This window comes from Eschrichtius robustus, chromosome 17 (genome assembly GCF_028021215.1).
Source record: "Eschrichtius robustus isolate mEscRob2 chromosome 17, mEscRob2.pri, whole genome shotgun sequence".
Taxonomy (NCBI): Eukaryota; Metazoa; Chordata; class Mammalia; order Artiodactyla; family Eschrichtiidae; genus Eschrichtius; species Eschrichtius robustus.
The window spans coordinates 55587706-55603789 of NC_090840.1; the positions used below are offsets into that span (position 1 = coordinate 55587706).

General features: G+C 43.0%; 1 protein-coding gene across 3 annotated transcripts in view; it reads left to right on the forward strand.

Moving 5' to 3' along the window:
* Positions 1-6430: 6430 nt before the first annotated feature.
* OXR1 (oxidation resistance 1) overlaps positions 6431-16084 on the forward strand; it is a 452616-nt gene continuing 442962 nt past the window's right edge. For all 3 annotated transcript variants that reach the window (XM_068525406.1, XM_068525409.1, XM_068525407.1), the window contains exon 1: positions 6431-6522. The gene's annotated coding sequence lies outside the window, so the exon portion shown is untranslated. The remainder of the gene's footprint in view (positions 6523-16084) is intronic.

Sequence of the window (16084 nt, forward strand, 5' to 3'; positions counted from 1 at the left end):
AGGTGGTGTCCACTGGAAGGTTGCTACTTTCCCTTTTCCATATTCTATTCTATGGAAGCAAGTCACTAAGTTCTCTGGGAATTTTAAAGCTAAAACAAGTGGAATAGATTCAACATATATTTAAAGGAGGGATCCTTGGACTATGCAGGTTGTAAGGAAGGCTGTCTGCAAGGTGGGTAATAAAGCTGACACAGGAGAGAGATGTTGATGAGAAATGTACAGAATCATGATAGTATTTCCACACCCTGAGGTTCAGAGAAGCCCCCTGCCTTCTGGGGGGCACCACTACTGTACCACTATTGTGCCAGAAAATCTCCCTTTTCACCTAAACTAGTTTAGGTTGGATTTCTATATGTACAGTTAAAAAGATGCCAAGTAACATACTACCTCACTGGATTGCTATGAGAATTAAATGATAAAAAGTATGCAAAGTGAGTGCCTACTGCAGAATGAGACAGAGAAGTACCGATAAATGTTGGATATTATTATTATTAACTGATGCAGATTCGTATTTTGAATCTATTATATTCAAATGTATTATGGAAATAAATTAATGGTCATGAATCTCTTGACAATACTTGAAAATCTGAGATCATATGTTAAGAATATTTATTATTGTAGCATTGGACTCAATGAGAAGTGAAAAGAATTGCAGCTATAACAAGACCTTGCTGCTTGTTCAATAACTAAGTCATGTTTGTGTTAGAATTAGAGGCAAGAAAAGAGCAGCCTGATATTTGAAGTGCATAATTATCCACATTCTTTTTCCCTGAGGAAAGGGCCATCAGAGCTAAGTCTTTTAGTCAAGAAGCATCTTTGATTCACATATACTACGAGCATCCTTAATGTCCCATGACTATTACCTAGAGCAGTTTTAGCCTTGAAGTGCAGAGAGAGGGGAAAATGAACATTTATATCTTTATTACTTATCACTAGTTGATCTGTTATGACATTTATCTATGGTCATGAAATGAAAGAATAATTTGGGCATTAATGACTTTGATTACTCCCATTTAATTCTCCATTTTATACATTTTTTTTCACAATGGGAAAATAACAGGTATCAAAAAGACAAGCTTTTAATAGCTCTTCAATGAAGCCATCATGATATTTCCATTTCTCTTAAAGAACTCAATTATGAATTACTTCACATTCCTAATTTAGTTCTGATTTTCTAAAAGCAAATTTAGTATGAAAGAAGTACAAGGGAGAGGCAGCCCAGTGTCCAAGTGTCTAAAATGGGCTCTCTCTATGTAATAGAGGCAGAATATGCTCAGCGGTCAGTGCCAATATCTGGGAAAATTAGAGATGCTTGGCAGTGTGGCACAGATCATATTGAAGGCATTCCAACTTCAAGTTACCAAGAAGTTTGGTAAGAAAACATCAAGGAGGGAAGAAGGGGCTATACTGTGCTATCCCCAGACAAAATGGTAAGCCAGACAAAGTCTACATGCCATGTCGTCCTACCCCCAGCATCAGTCCCCTCCATCCTTTCTCCAGTTCATGAAACTGGGGACTTTGTGCTTAGACCCATTGTTTCAGACCTAAACATTCACCTCCCTTTATAATCCATTAATGCGTCAGCGAACATCTATAGAACAATGAAGAAGATAAAAATACACACATATATAAATTTTCCATAGTCCCAATCCTCCATGAACTTGTGTTTCAGTGGGGGAGGAAAAACAAGTATATAGATAATGAAAGCAAATGGGAGAGTGGTGTAAGAGAAGGACAAAGAACTGCACTGGTGAGATAAAGGAGAACTAGGAAAAGAGGAATAATCAGAAGTGTGGATTAAGAAGGTGTGGTGTCCGGTCAGAATGGCCATCATCAAAAAATCTACAAACATGCTAACACATATATATGGAATCTAAAAAAAAAAAAAAAAAATTGTTCTGAAGAACCTAGGGGCAGGACAGGAATAAAGACGCAGACGTAGAGAATGGACTTGAGGACACGGGGAGGGGGAAGGGTAAGCTGGCACAAAGTGAGAGAGTGGCATGGACTTATATATACTACCAAATGTAAAATAGATAGCTAGTGGGAAACAGCCGCATAGCACAGGGAGATCAGCTCCGTGCTTTGTGACCACCTAGAGGGGTGGGATAGGGAGGGGAGGGAGAGGCAAGAGGGAGGAGATATGGGGATATATGTATATGTATAGCTGATTCACTTTGTTATACAGCAGAAACTAACACACCATTGTAAAGCAATTATACTCCAATAAAGATGTTAAAAAAAAATCTGCAAACAGTAAATGCTGGAGAGGGTGTGGAGAAAAGGGAACCCTCTTGCACTGTTGGTGGGAATGTAAATTGATACAGTCACTATGAAGAACAGTATGGAGGTTCCTTAAAAAACTAAAAATAGAACTACCATATGACCCAGCAATCCCACTACTGGGCATATACCCTGAAAAAACCATAATTCAAAAAGAGTCATGTACCAAAATATTCATTGCAGTACTATTTACAATAGCCAGGACATAGAAGCAACCTAAGTGTCCATCGACAGATGAATGGATAAAGAAGATGTGGCACATATATACAATGGAATATTACTAAGCCATATAAAGAAACGAAATTGAGTTATTTGTAGTGAGGTGGATGGACCTAGAGTCTGTCATACAGAGTGAAGTAAGTCAGAAAGAGAAAATCAAATACCGTATGCTAACACATATATATATAGAATCTAAAAAAAGAAAAAACGGTTCTGAAGAACCTAGGGGCAAGACAGGAATAAAGATGCAGATGTAGAGGATGGACTTGAGGACACGGGGAGGGAGAAGGGTGAGCTGTATGAAGTGAGAGAGTGGCATGGACTTATATATACTACCAAATGTAAAATAGCTAGCTAGTGGGAAGCAGCCGCATAGCACAGGGAGATCAGCTCGGTGCTTTGTGACCACCTAGAGGGGTGGGATAGGGAGAGTGGGAGGGAGACACAAGAGGGAGGGGATACGGGGATATATGTATACGTGTAGCTGATTTACTTTGTTATACAGCAGCAACTAACACAACAATGTAAAGCAATTATACTCCAATAAAGACGTTAAAAAAAAATAAAAATAAAAATAAAAGGTGTGGTGTGAGAAATGCTGAGTGAGGAGTCCTTAGAAGACCATGTGCAAAGAAGTCAATGAGGAAGAAGATTAAGGAAAAGATATGGATTTGATGATTTTAATATAACCATAAAATGCAGTTTAAATGAAGTGATTCATCGATTGCATTCATTTATTCATAAACAAATACTAAAAAAGGGAACAAGCGAATTGTAGTGATCCATATGAAGACATAATACATTTACTATAGGAAGGTCAGCATTTCTCCTCTATATGTTCAGGATTGGAGGCAAAAGAGAAATATCTCACTTTTTATTGTCAAATGGTTTACATATTTATCGGGTATGTTAAATCAAAAAAGAAAGAATGGGCTTTAAGAATATGGAAAATGTCCTTTTCCCATAGAGACAGATTATCTACTGGAGGCCTCAGCTGACTGAAGGCTCATTAGAAGACTTTAATGAGGGGCACCACCTTGGAAGTATCTATGGCCCCGAAATAAAGACAAAAAGGCAGCAAAGAGAGACTAACTGCTACACTTAGGCAGGCAAATCAAAGCACCTCTTCCTAAAAAGAGATAGGAAAAATCACTTCTAAGCATCATTATCCTTTTGCTCTTTTCTGAATAACTCAAATCAACTGATATCCCACCACGGGCTTGCTGTCCTTTTTGTTCTATGGGGAAATCTGCCTGTGGTGGATACCTATTATTTCTATCTTGCAAGCATCCCTTATCCCTTCTTCCGCTGACTGGATACTTTATTTCCCTTTGAGAGGTTTCTTCCCCTAGAGGATGCACAAGGATAGCCAACCAGACTCCTTTGACAAAGACTGATCTGCTCATCAGAGCACAAGGTTTGCTTTCTTTGTAAGATCGCAAACTTTGTCATCTGTGTAGGGCTGGAACTGCACTCTGGACACAGTCTGATGGAGAATGAAGCCAAACCAGAAAGCAATGCTGAGAGCAAGTGAGAGAGAGAGAAACACATTCTAGCTGATGTTGTTAAGCCTTGGATAAGCCCAACCACCCCTTGTACTTCTGAGTTACATGGCCCAGGGAATTTCCTTTTTTGCCTAAGTTAGTTAGAGTTGAGTTTCTGTCACTTGCTATTAAGAATCCTGAATGCAATATGTTTTTGAACTACACATTTGGGTAGGAAATCATAGTCTTTACTGTGAAATCAAAATCTGCCCGTTTTCATGATTATGCTTAGTATGCATGCTATAGTATGAAGATGTTCAGATAATCATACCCACCTTAAGATTAATTACTGAGAAAGGAAGAAGAAAAACAACCAGGACGAAGATAAAGTATATTTTTCATTTTCTTTCACTACCTACAGAAAGGAATGGGTGAGTTGTGCTGATACTCTAAGGGAAATTCCATTTTGATCTTCCCAATGAATTGCTCATGGAAAATTAGGAAAATGGTGTTGTCATTACAAAGTGGCTCTAGTCCTGGAGATGACATCTATCGGAGGCACACACTAAAGGAAGAAGGAGTCAAGAAGCTGGAGACTAGCAAGGAAAAGATCAAACATTAACTAATCATCTATTTTGGGCTAGACATGGCACTAAATTTAAGTGGGGAAGGAAGGAGGAAACTTAAGAGGGAGGACAACTTGGTCCAGATACACACATACCACTCAGTTCTGTGAAAAATCACAACTACATTACTTAGTAGGGTTAGCAAAACCTCATTAATTTGTAACAATGGTAAAAGAAAGTAGGCTTACAAAGAATCTGAACTGTGAGATATAAAATACATCCCCAATGACTGCATTGTTCTTAGAAGATTCCCAGTAAACGCTCTCTGAATGAATGAATAAAAATAAAACACATCACTTTCAATAGAATACACACAATCTAAGCTGTGAATGTTGAGAAAGAAATTAGGGGTAAAATAATGGAGAACAAGACTCATATTTGGCATTTTCCTATTCTGAGCACTCCACAGAGAAAAATCTAATTTTTTTCTGCCCTTATCAGGTAAAGCTATTGATTCAGGGGAATAGGTTATGCGGAAACCATCGAAGTTTCTAGTCAGGCAGACTCTGGGTTCAACACTATTACTCCAGGCAACAGACGAGCGTCTCTGAAGCTCAACGTCCTCATCTGTCAAATGGGAAGAATAATGATTCTCTTACGGGATGGTTGTGAGGGGTGAGTTAAATACTGACGGGAATTTGACCCAGGAAACTTTTGTACCTCTCATTTTAAGGGAGGAAAATTTTCAAAAGTAGATGATCAGGAATTAAGGTAGAATACACTGAAAATGAATAGCGGGGATAGTTTGTTTGCAGGTGAGGCGGCTCTGAGACCTCGAGGCTGGAAGAGCCAGATGCTCAGGACACCTAGGACGCTTCCTGGCCCGACGTGGCAAGAGGACAGACCCCTCTCTGCGCAGGGTCACCAAATGGCCCGGTTCCAGTTTAGGTGTCAGAATCTACCCACCTCCAGTTTGCGTCCTTTTCTTTTTGCAATTTAAAGTCGGACTGGAGGAGGAAGGGTGGAGGTAAAACGTGCGTTAAAAAAATTACAGTTCAGATTACAAGAACAACAAAATCACCAAGGTCGGGGTGGGTGTCAGCGAACTATGCAAAATCCTGCGGAATGAGGAGTCATAAACGCCCTGAAAAGAATTCTACATTTTAATTTTAGAAGCTCTTTCCAGAGTCCCCTACAGCCTGCCGCTTGCTACCCTTTGGTCCCCTCTCCCGGCTATTGATCATCACCCTTCTTTCCTCCTTTTTCCTTCCAGCAAAAGTAAGCATCCAAAAAACTTTAATTCTTCTCCAGAAGTCCTAAGCCAATTTCGCAGTCGCGGAGCTTTTTCACTGCTTTAACCCAACTTTCTTTCGTTTCTTTGGCGAGAACCTGAAATCAGGGCTGCCCGACAGGCTGGAGCCCTACATCGGGGAAGCGTGGGGCTTAGTTCCGGCGAAACCCTCAGGTGCCTGTGCGGGAAGCTAATTTTCCCCCGGGGTGGGGTTCAGAGTGCCGGCAGGGACCTAGCAGGACGCTCGCTCAGGTTCCCAGCCCCAAGTCCCTGGCGGCGGGGACGCGCGCGCGCGCGGCGGGGGCGGGCGCTTTAAGCCCGAGCGGCGGCTGCCGCACTAGCTATTTTTAGCGGCGCGTCGCCCCCCTTTCCCCCGGCCTCCGGCTTGGTAGCCTCCGGCTGGCGGCCGCCGCTCCGCGGCTCCCTCCTGTCTCCCCCGCCGTCACTCGCTCTTGGTAGCGTCCACGCGGGCAGGTCTGGAAACTGAGCATGTCTGGAAGCGCTCGGCGGCTTCGGCGGCGGCGGGGGCAGAGCCAGGCTGCGTCAGGCTGAGCCCATTCACCGCGCGGCCGCAGGAGCGCAGCGCCGACGCCGCGCCGCCCAGCCCCGCCGAGAGGGGCGCACTCGCCGCCGCGGGGCCCGCCGCCGCTCACCGCAGCCCCCTCCTGGCGACCCGCAAGTAAGTTTGTGAGGCGGCTGGGCGGTGGGGCGAGGGCTTGGCGCCCCGGGGAAGCCCACGCTGGCAGGCGGGAGGCACGGCTGGCGCTCCGGAGAACAGGCTGGCCGCTGCCCCAGGTGCCCGGCGCCTCGGCGAGCCTCTTGGCCAATTTGAAAGTAGTGGCCACTGGGATGTTCTAGCGGGGTAGCGGGGGCCGGCAAAGCAGGAAGTCTGAACTGACTCCGGCGGAGGCCGAGGGGGCCGACTTGGGCAGAGGGAAGGACCGCGCAGCGAGAGAGCGGGCTGGTGCGGGATGGGTTTGGGATGCGGGCTGCCGACCGAGAACAGCCGCAGAAGGAAAGCCGGGTGTCTCCGGGGGGATAGGGTTGAGAGCGCCGTGTGGGAGGCATAGTAGAGGGTGAGCGTGTCCTGGCCGGAGGAGCGGGAGGGAAGATGGATGGAAAGTGGGGCGCGTGGAAAGCGGATTTGAACCAGAGCTTAGGACGCCGGTGGAAGGGGCCGTGGGCTCCGGGAAACGAGCGGACTCGAATAATTTGGGGAGTCTGTACCAGGTCAGGGCGATATAATGATGGAGAGGGACAGCCTTGGATCGAGGTCTTCGAAGCGAATACGCGAGGCCAAATGTTGGGAACTGGCTGGACAGAGGATGGAGGCAGAAAGTGGCCTGGAAGGGCCAGTAGGAAAATCGCTGAGGGATTTGGGTGAAGGGGAGGAGGGGAGCGGTGCAGAGATCGAGCGGAGGAACGGGGCTGCTGGTGGGGCTAAAAGGCTCAGGAAAGGCTTGGAGGCTACTACGTGCGGTCCCCCTGAATAGTGACTTAGTAGCGGTTCTCTGAGGTTTACTTGCACGCCAGGCTCCTCCTTCATCTTCTACCTCGCTTGTTAACAGGGCAGCTCGCTTTAGGCAAGCTTGTAGATCTGGACAGATTAAGCCACCGGGAAGGTAGTCATTTGCAGGGGAGCCGCCAGTGCTTCTCTTGAGTGGTTCCCGGCACCCTCAGGGTGCAATGTAGGGTCTGAATGTGTGTGTTTCAGGGGGTGGGGGAGGGTGATTTCTGCTCTAGGCCACAGGAATCCGCGGTCTCGCCCGGGAGGTACGGTGTTTGGGGCCGGGAAGTCAGGCAGAAGTCTGCAGTGTGCAACTCGCGGCGGGGCGTGTGAGTATGCGTGTGTGCGCGCCTGTGCGCGTGTTGCCCGCCCGGGGTCGCGTGTGTTGCTGCAGTCTGTCTCCATGACGAGGAGATCCAGGGCTCCACAGGCGGCACGGGGAGGGGATTAAAGGAAACGTGCTTTCCTACCTCTCTTCTGCCTCCTTTCCCTAGGGTCACATTCTTTGCTCGTCCAATGATGCTCTTCTCTAACCTCTTCCCCCGACTCCTGCACATCCCAAACCTGACGCCGGTCTTGTCCTCTGATTCGGTACCCCGGAGGACGCTGCTGTCCCTCCTCTGCCAGAGGGAATCCGAGGAGTCCCGCTGGTTAGAGGGGCTCCCGAATCCACCAGTCTTTCCCTGGGGCGTCACTCTGGGGGTCCTCAGTTCACTCTGCTGCCCCTGCAGGTGACGCAGTGTTGTTGCCCCACGGATCCCAGTGATGGCTCCAAATAGCCAGCACTTACTGGTTCTCGCGAGGTGGGTCTCCCCGGAGTTCCCCACAGGTGATTGTAACTTAAAAAGAAAAAGATCAGATTAGTAGAAAAAACAAGCACTGAGGGCAAAAAGCTTTATGTAAAAGCGCCTCTTAGACTAACAAATATTTTACCCACCAACCACAAGAAGGGAAGAAGCTTCTACAGCGTATGCATCTGAAACTGGAGGGGAGGGGGCGGCGGAGCGGGAGTTGTCACCATGTCCACGGCTTCTTAGACTCCGTCCAGCTTGCTATTTCCTGTCCTCCGTGCCATATTTTAAGCGAGACTTTACCAAATACAGGAAATGAGGATGAAGGCGACTCTGGAAACCTGTGCCATCTGTGGAAGGACTCAAAGAAGGGAGAGCGAGAGCTGTGCTTACTGTCTGCCAGATATCTCAGAGGGCTGGGCTCTGAGATTGTGTGTTCAGACATCAGAAATCATTCTGAACATCCAAATTGTAGGGGGGAGACTCAGATGAAGGGAAGTGAGAAACTCTAAAAAAGTGATGAGGACCATAGTATGGGGTTGTCTTGCAAGGGGATCGCTGACCTGTGGAGGGACACAGCAGAAAGAACAGCAAGCTTCTAATGGCCAGGGGCATATCGTCTTATTCCATAGGACAGTGGCTGGCCCAGTTTCTAGTACAGTTACTACTGAAAAATACCTTTTGAAATATGGCCATGATTCTGGATATCTGTAGGGTGAAAAGTTTGAATAAAAAGACATATACTGTCGTTTTCTGCTTCTATTACTACGTTTGTTTCATTGATTATTATTAGAACATGTGGTGAAGGTAAAATAAATTATTAACTTACCCATGAATCCTGTTCTCCCCAGACTGCTGCTTAAATAGATATAACCAAATATGTTTGCCTGTTTTTTGTTTTTGGGAGTCATGGAGGAAGGAGAGTTGGGCAAATTGATTAGGATGTCAAATAAAGGCAGAGTTTAGGCACCTGAAGATCTTATGCGTGTGTGGAGGTGAAAGCTTCATTTATATAATGCTAAATTCAGTGCAAAATGAGAAAACTCTTCTGTCTCCACTCCTCACCTCCTGCATTTGAAATACAAAGGATTGTACCCTTGGGCTGGTTCCTAGTCCTCTGAAGCCTAGCTTAATAATTTTCCTGGAGGATTGTTCCCTAAATTCAGGTACACTTTAGGAAATAATCAATGGACTCTTTGCAGCCCTAAGGTAAAGTCATTAAAAAAAAAAAAAAAAAGTGGTGAAATGGCTTGATGAAGCAGAATAATGAGTGAGAGAAATATTAACCAAAGTGGAAGAAGAGAAATCACTTTCTCTTGCCTCAGGGATAGATCTTACTGATAGGCTTAGAACAGTGGTTCTCAACAGGGGCAGTTTTGCCCCCCAGGGGACACTGGCAATGTCTGGAGGTGTTTTTGGTTGTTACAACTGGGTGGGGAGGGGTGCTACTGGCATCTCGTGGGCAGGGGCCAGGGATGTTGCTAATATTCTACAAGGCATTGGGTAGTCCCCCATAACAAAGAGTTATCCAACCCCACATGTCAGTAGTGCTGAAGATAAGGAACCCTGGCTTAGAACTAGGTATGATTATAATGAAAAGCAGCTCCTGTCAGGATGCTTTCACATATTCCTATTGGAAGTCTATCTTGAAAATCAAGAGTAGGTAACATTAAGAGACTTTCTTTGCAAATGGCCCCATATTCAAAAACAGTTGCTTTAAGGAAATTAAAGAGGTTTCCTTTTAGCAGAACTTCTTTTCAGCCTTCAAAAAAAAAAAGTCCTAAAGTAGATTGGGAATGTCTGAAAAGACATATATAGTATGCATAGGAACTGAGTAAACATTTTTTTGATGAAAACAAGTTAAAACTGTTCTGCCACTGTATTTTTCACTGTACTTGTTTGGTAATTGCTTTTAAAAATACATAGTTTTAAAATTGATATTAATTTAATTTAAATTACAACTAATAAATTCTTCATGTAGTGAGGGATTGAACCGAATCAGAGAAAAATGTTAGCTGAACACTTATTAGAAGCCTCATGAAGTGTTCCAAAATGAAACCTTAGTATTTGTAGACCTCTGCCCAGGAAGGTAAGAACCCTGTATAATTTTCATGCATTTAGTTTCAGTTTTAAATCGACAGCAGGGCATGTATTGAGAAGCAAACCTTTCTGGCTTGCAGCACAATACACTGCCTGGAGAGGGGAAACAATAGCTTACACCCTTGGATGTAATAAGATCAGGGAAGTGTTCTAAGAACACCTGTGTGCAGGAACTCAGAATGCTTGCTTGATAAAACCTTTTTCATGATCACACTGAGGCCTGGAGAAACTAAACAGATTTAGTCAGTGTTTCTACCCTCTCCCCTCCATCTCCCTCCACCTGCCAGCACTTTTGTTGGTGGGTTGGTTTCAGAATTCATTCTAAAGGGATCCTCATTAGGGCTGCTTACTTCCCTTCTTGTTCTAATAACCATTCCCTCCATCCTTGGCCGTCACCATCCCTCAGTCCTTCAGGAATTCGTGCAGCAGAAGAGTCTCCTGCTTAGTTTCTGGGGCACCCAGTAACCTCTCCTTTTCTCCTGTGTGTACAAAGACAAACAGCTCTTTCCTGCTTCTAAGAGGAACAGAGATTTGTGTCTCTCTTGGAAAAAGGCAGTGGGGAGAGTCCTTGTTTTCCACAGAGGCAACCTCAGTTTCTCTGCTTGCATCCTTGAACTGTCTTGTTCAGTTGTTTGTTCAGTTGCATATTCTTGATTTTAGGAAGGCTTCCTCTTCCCAAAGACAGAGTGAAAGAACTGAGGAAGACAGAACTTCACTGTGAGCCGCACTGGTGTTGATAGAGGGCACCTCTCATGGGCTTGTATGAAGCCTCAGGAATATGATTTGAACCAATGATAATCCTATTTGTAAATTCGACAAGCATTTGTAAATTCAACAGTAGCAGGTTCTGTTCTAGGCACTGGGGCTCTGCATTTGCAATGCCGAGCTGCATTGTGCATTGCAACCGGTTTGCAAAACCAAGTTCATTTAGAGTAATATACATATATTTCATGTATGTCTCGAAGTCTATCTATAAAAGGAAACACAGAATGGGTATTCGTTTTCATTAAAGTTGGAGAGGCTATAGAGATATATAGCCTTAATCTTAAAAATACTTCAGAACACAGTGTTGATATGCAGAAGGCAAAAGAAACCATTAGGGGGGAAACAGTTACATGTGTTTCTCTATAGATCAGACAAGGAGGGAGTGAGCAATCCGAGGTGAAAGGGGTCAGTTCTTATCTCTCTTTTCCTTTCTTTAGGAAATATTGATTTTGTTTGACATTTGAGGAAAGAGAGATGGTTTCCTTCCCCACAGATACTTGTTGAATAGATCTGTGCCCTTTTATACTTCTGATAGCCATAGTAGGAGGCAGTGGGCTGGCTGGTATGATGGTTAGAGTGAAGCAGAATTTCAAATCAATTTTGTCAATAATGTTTGTGACAAAGGCTCACTTTCAAAAACTGAGCATACCGTGTCACTATTTTGATGAGACTAATATAAAGATTACAGAGCTGAACATCTCTGCTGGTTTGGCTACTAGGTACTACCTATGCTTTAAACTATCAGAGTATAAGTATTGGGAGTGGGGAATGAAATAATATGGCAGCTTCTCTTACCTATGAACAAACTTGCGGGCCACTGTGGCAGGTCATTGCCCAGCTGGAAGAAGGGTAGTGTCAAGGCTGGGAATTTGATTGAACAGTGTATGCTGTCCTTGCTGAATTCAAGAACAAGAAAAAGAACAACAAAAGCAGGAATTTGAAGTTTATGCTATAGCAGAGGCAAAGAGAGTTTCTGCTTTTAATTTCATTTTAGCTGATTACTGTTAGGGACAAGCAGCAGTAATGCATGAAAAAGGTAACCTCGCCTGTGGAAGGTTTTACTTTTTTTCATAAATGCTTGTTCATCTTAAGAAGCAAATAGTCTAGAACATATCCTGAGGCTTTCAGCCTTCAGTAAAGATAGCGTGTCTCTTCTATCTCTAGAATATTCGTTATGTGATATCATTTGGAATCTGAATACTAGGCTAAATTGGCTGGTGCAATCCCTTCTAATTTAGTGATTTAGAGTTGTCTCTGTCCTTTTAAAGAAGGTGGAAGAGATATACTGTTTGCCATTGGGAGCACAGTTATGGGTGCTGGAAGCAGCCTCTTTTACACACAGACATGCCTGGTACTGGACATTGGTCTGGGACTCCACTGACCAAAGCATAGATCTCAGTCTTCTGGATTATGAAGCCTGATTTTAACAATTTTGATTGGAACCAGAGCTACGACCAGGCTTGTGAATCAATTGATGTTTTCGGAAAAGACCAAATGATGAGCCAGAATACTCGCCACCCATTGCCAGGAAGGAGGTACAGCAGTTTAAGGAGGATCAAGAGATTTGCAGTCAGATCTGGCACTCTTACTTAGTAGTTTTGTGACTTTAGATGAGGTTTTGTTTTTCTTTTCTAACTTCATGGAGCTCCAATTTCCTCATCTTTGAAATGGAGATTTTTTTTTTTTTCCTGTAGAGTTCACTATAGGATTAGAGGAAATATTTTCAAAGCAAAAGTGCGTATTAATAGTGTTGGTGATGGTGGTGCTTATATGTCCTTCTAGAGCTGGAATTTAAATGGTTACCGTCTAGGAAGTGGAAGTAGTGGGACCATTGGTGAGCAAGATGAGATGGAAAAGGACAATGGGAGTGGATCATAGGAAGGGGTTTTGGAGGTTGAAGTAGTCTGATGTCCTCTTTTGACTGATGGGGCCTTGGGGACTCAGGATTATGGTGTGATTTGCCCAAGGTTATGCTGCATCATTTCAGCTGAGTCTACAATTTTTCAAAGTCTCCATCCTAACATTCTCCACCTTAAGAGCACACTTATTTTCTTGGTTAAATCCATGTTTCTTCTGTTTATCTAAAAATGGTTATTCAGCTCAAGAACCTCTCTTTTCAGTTGTTATATTCCAGGTCTTTTATAGGCAACTGAAGAAGGCATCAATGGATCTCTAATTGAATTTGTATAGGGGTTCAACTCAGCTGTTCACTTAAATGATCAAGATGATCAAGTACATGTTTATTTTTTCCTAATTGGGGTGAACATTAGTAGAGTTTTATCTAGAGTTTGAAAAACAAAAAAAAAAAGCCACTATGGATAATGTTCTTCAACTAGGTTATTGCTATTAATGACAAGAAAATTGAAGATTGGCCCTTGTTATGGTTCTGTTGCTAAATTAATAGTTTCGTTTTTGTTTTAATTCAGTGCTGTTGCCATTGTGGTTTCTTGAAGAGTTTCAGATTCAACGAAAATGTTAAAACCTACATGTGTTGGAAGTACTTTGTGAGTTATAAAGTATATTATGTATGTTGTTTTATTTGTAATTTATGGTAAAGATATATTATAAGTTGCAATAATGAAAGACTTAAAATTGAAAGCCAGGACAGAAAAAACATTCCCTTTCGAATCAGACAAACTTGAATTCAAATCTCCATTTTTTAGTCACTAGCTGTGAAAACTTGGACAAATTACTTGACTTTCCAGCTTCTCTTGTCTTTTGTGAATCACACCCACCAGATTACAAGTATGATTCTTGTGATGATTAAGTAAGATAAGCAAGTAAAGATCTTAGCATGATGCCTGGCACGCTTCTTTGTCCTGGTACATTGCTAATTCACCGTACTTCAGCTATACCTCGAAAGTAATTATTTATACTTGAATTAGTTCAGAGTTTTTCACTGTAAAGAATCAGAAAACCTGATTTTAAGTGACTTGAGGGGGAAAAAAAAGAGAGACTTCATGAATGTGTAACTGAGTAAAATAGGGGAGTACATCTGGCTCCAGGTAGGACCTAATTTAAGGCTGAAACCATGTGACTAGTTCATTGTTAATGGGAGTGAGAATGAAAAGGTTGTTAGTAGTCCAGTTGGAAACTATGCATTAATTTCTTTTAAGTCTTCCAATAGCTTCCTCTTCTTGGACAGAAGCACACAGCCTTGCAAAAACAATAATAAATCCATTATAGATAGCTGTACGTAGAAAAGTTTCGAGCTGCTTACATAGATTATTTTGTGGGAGGGAATGGAGTGAAGCTGAAATTTCAATGGAACCTACTAATAGTGGTAAGTCAAAATAAGATAAGCAGTAAAACACAGCAGAACAAAATTCAAAGCTTCAGTTTTGTAATTTATCAGAGTTCCTTAACTGAATTAAATAGAAACTGGTTCTGGGCAATTTAAGCAGAAAGGAATTCATCATATGGTCATGGAGTAGTTCATGGAATCGAAGGAAATGCTGAAGAACAAGACCTTGGAAAGGATGCCCCGCTGTCGGGTTGAGTCAACTCTAGCTGTTTTCCGTCATTGTGTCACTGTGCCCTAGACTCAGAATTCTAAGAGAGAGAGAAAGAGTCAGTTCAGAGAAAGAACAGGGCATCTTGACTGGCAGTCCACCAACATTGTGTTTCATGGGCCCAAGGGGCTACCAAGGCATAGTCTCTAATCTGCTCCTACCAGAAGGAGGGGAATAGATGATACCGGGCAGGCATACTCAACTCATGTCCACTACATAGATTAGGATGGGAAAAACTTGCTTCAGTGATGATGAATTACTAGAAGGAAAAAAAGGAAAACAAAAACAAAACAACAGCAACAACAAATAAAACGAGTGTATTATCTAAAGAGAATCCATGTGCGAGACAAAAATACTCTGTCAGTTTTCTAAGGCTACTCTTACAAATTACCACCCACTGGGTGACTAAAAACAACAGAAATCTGTTCTCTCACAGTTCTGGAAGATAGAAGTGTGCAGTCAAGGTGTTGGCAGGGCCATTCTCTCTTTGAAGATTCTAGGGGGAGAATCTGTTCCATGCCTTTCTCTTAGCTCCTGGTGCTGCCAGTAATCGTTGGTGTTCCTCTGTTTACAGAGGCATCACTCTAATCTCTGCCTGCATCATCACATGGTGTGCTTTCTCCCCTGTGTTGAATCTGTGTCTCTCCTTTTCTGATAAGAACACTGGTCATATTGGATTAAGGGCCCATACTGTTCTTGCATGACCTCATCTTAATGTAAGCAATTAACATCTATAATGACCCAATTCCAAATGAGGTCACATTCTGAGATTCTGGGAAGGACATGAGATTTGGGGAGACACTGTCCAACCGAGTACTGATGTAATGTGGATAAAATAAACAACAATGCACATAGCTAGGCCTAAAGGGTGGGAAGGGGGTACTATCCTATTATTCTGTTATAAAACTCTATCTGAAGTATCATGCCTGGTTTAGGCACCCCTTTTCAGATGATCATGTGTCCCCTGGAGAACTAGTGGAAAAACAATTTGCTTTGTAAGGGTAGTTTTTTGGAACTACAGACCATAAACTTGGCAAAGAGGAGCTCAAGATAAATATAATATGAGCTTCCAATTGTTGAAAGGAAGAAAGATGTAATCTTTATTGCTCGCTTAAGAGCTAGGACCCGTGGCCGGGAATTTCAGAGAAGCCGATTTTCTCTCACTGTAAGCGAGAGCAATCTTATATAAGTGTGGTTCAGGAGTCCCCATCTCTGGAAGCACTCAGCGGAAGCTCATCATCCATATTTGTTATGGATGATGTAGAAGAGATTTCTAAATATCCAGGGAGCTTAAATTAGATAACTGCCCAACGTTCCATGTTTAAGATTCTCTTCTTCTAGGAATACATAGGACGTTAGTGGTCCCCCAAACATTTACTAAGCATGAAGCATGGTATTATATGTTGGTGGAAACAGTAGTAAACATGGCATGCATAATCTCTGGTTATTACGTAGATAAATATTTCAGTGGTCTACTATGGTAGTGATAGTACATATCCAGGAACCTGTAAAGTATCTGGCACAAAGCACAAGATTAGTAATTACTTGTTGAGTGAATTTATTGTT